This window comes from Mus caroli, unplaced genomic scaffold (assembly GCF_900094665.2).
Source record: "Mus caroli unplaced genomic scaffold, CAROLI_EIJ_v1.1 scaffold_16302_1, whole genome shotgun sequence".
Taxonomy (NCBI): domain Eukaryota; kingdom Metazoa; phylum Chordata; class Mammalia; order Rodentia; family Muridae; genus Mus; species Mus caroli.
The window spans coordinates 15,401-20,760 of record NW_018389861.1 but is presented as its reverse complement, the minus strand read 5'-3'; positions in this window follow the sequence as shown (position 1 = coordinate 20,760).

Sequence of the window (5,360 nt, the reverse complement as noted above, 5' to 3'; positions counted from 1 at the left end):
TAAATATAGAAGTGTCCACTTGGCACTAATATTTTGAGTTTTTTTTATTAAAAAATATAAAAAAATACCAAAGTTTTCCATAGTGTTTATTTGGAGACTAAGATTATTAAGCTCAATATGTAACTACTAAAATTAAATAAAATATTTAGGCTTCTTGTTTATATTTCTTCATAACAAATCTTCCATTATCAAGGAAAAATCCAGACCCAATGTGTGAGCCAACATGAGTTTGCTTTCTGGACGGCATTTCCTGTCACATTATCTGCTTCATCAAAAGCACTTCTTGTGTATTAATGACATTCTGGGCCATCAGATAGATAGATACTCCCTTGGCCTGTTTGTCCCTCAAAAGCTTGTCTGAGCTGTGTCCTCTCACCACATATGAATGGGTCACAGTGTTCCCTGGGCAACACACATTTTCACAGGAATGAGCATCTCCCTGGGGTGAAACACATGGAAAGATGTTTCCAAAGTCTCCAGGGGCTCTTGTACATTGTCAGAACACTGTTAAGCCTCCCTCACAGCTACACTTCTGTCTTGTACTTAGAACACTGCTAAGCCTCCCTCAAGTCTACACTGCTGTCTTGACCTTTATACAGGAAGTGCCTGCTCAGGCATAACACTTTGGTTCTCCAAGGTGAAGAAGGGTTGAATCAAGAGCTGTCTTAAGTACCTCCAGCCTAATTAGAGTATTAGTCCTCAGAGAAAGCATTCAGATGTGTGTTGGACCTCTTAGTCTTTCTGCCTTTTTGGGGCCTCTGTTTTAGGAATCGAGCTTAGAATTCAAATTTCTTTAAAAAACTGTTAAGAGGAATTACTGTGTGCTGTTGTTCCTTTTTTTAAACATGTCCTTTGACACTGTTAGAGGGATCATTGTTTTCTAATGAACTCTGATGCTACACATAGAGCTTTTTCCTTAGACAGGAATAGCTGGTCCTTTGCAGATCTATACTCTAAACCCAGGTCTTAGAGTACTAGAAGACTGACTGCAAACAGTTCAAAACATCTCCCTTAATAATCTAATGCTTTCAAGGCTTTTATACCTTTGTCTTAAAATTGGGATTGAATTGTAGAAAGAAATACCTATATTGGAAAACTATTTTGAAAAATCCTATAGACTCTAGCAGACTTCAGATGTCAAAAAGTAAAGGCTGTCGTGATTTTGTTTCGCATGGCTGACGATTTACTAACAATAGCATCCTTAGTATGCTGTTGCGAAGCTACATACACACAAATCTCAACCTGCAGTACTTGTTTGACCTGAAAGCACCTTTGAGAAATACAGACTGGTGCATAGTCTGCCAGGCTTTTCTGCTGGTCTTGATTAGATGAGAGATGTCAGACACCCAGTTTCACTGCATTAGGCAGCTTGTCACTGGGCTACAGAACAGTGAGACTGATGTTAAGGTTGACAACCACTTCACCAGCTAGGAGAATGTAGAACCATGTGTTTTAGAGAAAATGTCTCTTGCCATATTTGTGAGCCTGCACTTTGAATTTGAGCTCTGTGATTGAACTTGTTAGCTAAACCATTGTGCAGTGCTTCTCCTGCTGGGTAACTGGAGGAGCTCAGTTGTGGAGAAGGGCAAATGTAGATTTGGTTTTGCTCCTAAATTGCTGCCTTGGTCAGTGTTTCTCTTCCTGCACAAACATCATGACCAAAAGCAAGTTGGAAAGGAAAGGGTTTATTCAGCTAACACTTCCATGTTGCTGTTCATCACCAAAGGAAGTCAGGACTGGAACTCAAGCAGGTCAGGAAGCAGGAGCTGATGCAGAATCCATGGAAGGGTGTTCCTTACTGGCTTGCTTCCCCTGCCTCGCTTAGCTTGCTCTCTTACAGAATCCAAGACTACCAGCCCAGGAACCACCCACAATGGGCCCTCCCTGCTTGATCACCAATTGAGAAAATACCTAACAGCTGGATCTCATGGAGGCATTTTCTCACCTGAAGCTCCTTTCTCTGAGATAACTCCAGCTTGTGTCATGTTGACAAATCCAGCCAGTACAGTTGCCTCTCTGAGCATTTGAAGGTCTCTGGGCTGTTGGATTTTGTTGCTCTTGTGGGGTTCTGTTTCTCCCAGTTTTTCCTAACCACCAAATTCTTTTGATTTGACATTGGCTTCTCTGGGGTGTGCAAAGTTTGCTGTAGCCCCCTCATTGAAATTCTCAGTGAAGACCTCGGCTTTCCAGTCTCTTTGAACCTTGGTTTGTCATAACCAGTGTCTATGCCTGCTATAAAATCCACTCTAAATCCCAACTTCTCTTTAGACTTGCACCTACTTTGTTAAAAAAAAAAAAGTTAACTTCATTTGTCGTTTTGAGAAGATAATTTTTTTCTGGGATGTTTTATTATTTGCTGACACCAATAACCCAAACATCACAGGCTAATTTATTCTTTTCTACTGGATACAGTAGAGTTTCTAATTTTTTTTTGAGTTTCTAATTTTTTATTTTATATGTTTGAACATTTTTTCAGCATATATGACTGTTCCTGGTGCCCTCTGCAGCTCGAACCTCATCAGATCCCCTTAGACTGGAGTTATAGATGATCTCGAGTTCTGTGAGAATCAACCTTTGACCCGTTAGAAGAGCAGCCAGGGCTCTTAACTGCTGAGATAGTGTTTTATTCCATTGAAAATAAGGAATAAAATTTTAGATTTACTGTGTGTGATTTTTTTAAAGCATACACATACAATCTAAGTTCAGAATTTTAAATAGTTTTTCTATAAACACTGTGTAGAAACTGGTGATTTTATGGAACTTGAACTGCATCTCACAACAATCTCTTTATTATAAAGATTTTCTACAGTAGCTAGACATTAGGAGTATAATTTTAGGATTCAAAGTTTGGAGAGTTTGAGTCAGTCCTCACGGTGACATATGACAGTGGTGGTGTTTTTTCTGCCCAGAACAGCTCTAGTGCAGCATTTCAGTGTCACCACAGTCTGTGACAAAACCAAAGACATGGGTGCAGGCCAGCATGGATAAAGGGGAGTCTTTATTCTACCCTAGAACTCGTGATGCTGAGGAATATGGTCAGAAGATTCAAGGAGTCACAACAAACAAGGAGAAGCACGTCACTGGCAGTTGAAGATGGCTGGTAGTGTTGTGCACTAGAAATGGAAGGTGTTGGATCTTTTGTTGTTTCAGAAAGGTAGAACTTAATGATCAGAAATAGATAAGCATCAACTGATTGATTTGGGACCTGCATATAAACTTTTAAACCAGCTGTCACATACAGCAGTGTATCCTGTGTAGGGGAGTTAGCAGTGGTCCCCATGTGTGATAATCAGAAATGGGCCATAATGAATCCCAACTCTAAACTGCAAGTCTGAGGTCATATCAGGCTAGAAAGAGCCTCCCTGAGTCCATTGACATATGGAGGGAACAAAATTGCTAAAAGAGGAGGAGCCTCAGACTTTTAAACCACTCCCAAGTAANAGTAGGCTGTTTATAACAGCTCCCAACTGAGACTGGACTCAGGATAACAGACGTGCAAGTCCCACCCACATCCGGGGAGAAAGTGGAATTTCTTAACATTTTGGGTGGTTATCATATTACATAATTGTTAAAGTGGAACCTATTGGTGATTTGTAGGAAGTGGCTAACAAAATTATTTTAGCAAAAGAATCTTTCTCTATTAATGCATGAATGTATGAAATAACTTGTTTCTTTGAGTCATNATTAATGGAAGAATAACATTGGGACTGTGGAGACAAAGCTTTTAGGTGACTGACATGGAAATGGTAAGAGCTAATTAATACATGAACTTTACCACCCTACAACAGTGATTTAGCCTGATGTTTTCTACTGGACTATCTGTGTCTGTGTATCTGTGTCTGCTTGTCTCAGGTTGTGTTTTTTGTGTCTGTGTTGATGGGGTTGACTGGGTGAAAAATAAATTCCTTTTATTGCTAGTTGCAGGATGAGGAGCACTGGTGCCCACAATAGTTGGCAAGATTCACAAACTAGAAACAGAGGATGGAGAAAGACAAGAGGAAACTGGATGCCATCAGGAGGAGGAGCTAGTAAAGAGAGGTGCTGAAGAAAAGGTTATGGTTCTCTAAAGGCAGCTAGTTTTTACCAAGTTAGCCTGAACACAAATGATTGGCTAGGATAAATGGGGGCTAGAAGTTATGTGTATCTAGGATGCAAAAGACAGAAGAGGGCTACATCTTCCAAATTATTATTGGACTAAAAACATTATCCCCATCTGGCCTGCCTATCTCTCTTCTGGGACTATCTTCAGTCTCCCTTGCCTTCAGATCTGCTCTCCCTCAAATTCTTGAGCAACATGTCCCTGACGAAGGAGTATGGGGTAGGATAGTGGTCTGGTTTTCCAAGGTTCAGGTCGTTTTTATGAAGTTGTTACAATTATGGTGAGAATTGTGTATGAGTTCTGTGGGAGGCAACAGTAACATGGAAGGCAATCAGTTCCAATTAGCCATTTCAATTAGCTTATCCACTAAAATCACTAAATTCTGACTGATGGTAAAGAGTGTAGATGGCTTGGAAAAACACACAAAAAATTAATAATATAACACAACACACATTCTAGTTATTTCTACATGTGGATTTTAACTGAGATACTTTCNATTGTTGAATTTTAAAATGATAGCTGATTTTGACATTCTACAAAAGAACAACTTAAGTTGTGATTCTAGGATCTCTCTGCATCTTTTGTCTGAGTCTGAGGTTCTGCTGGGTGAGGAGGCTGCTACCCTGAGTCCAGGTCTGGGATCTTCCCTACCTCAGGGACTGTATGTTGCTGTGTGTTTTGAGAAAAGTTATTTTTCTCGGTTACTTCTGTTCCATGAAGGTAGAAGCTCTGAGTGTCACTACTGATGGGGAAACATTTAGTTTGTATTAATAGTCATTTCCTTGATAGCCTCTGTGAACTGTGTAAATAGGACCCCCACCCCAAAAAAGTTAAAAATATTTTAAGAAAGTCCTTTTAATGAAAACAATGGATTAGTCACAAGACAATCTGAGCCAGTCAGGAACACAGAGCCCATAGTGTCCTTTCTCTAGGTTTTGCAGGGCCATAGGTTTAGTCTCTCTCTTGCTCTATGGTGTTGGGTGTTTTTTATGTCTCCAGGGCATCTGGTAGCAGCCCATTAGAACAAGGTAGAGGTAAAGAAAGGTGGAAGTAATGTCCTGAAGTTCTGCATTTCCAACACTGGAGGGCTCCACACTGGTCTCAGCCTTGTGAACCACACTCAGCAAGCCCTCTCACTAAAGCTCTGAGCCTGAAGCAGAGAACCACTGTTAAACCCAGTGTTCCCAAACCTGGCTGTACCTCCAGGGCTGCTTGTACAGGATTCTCCAGGACCCTGAGGATCCAATTTGGAAATCTTAGG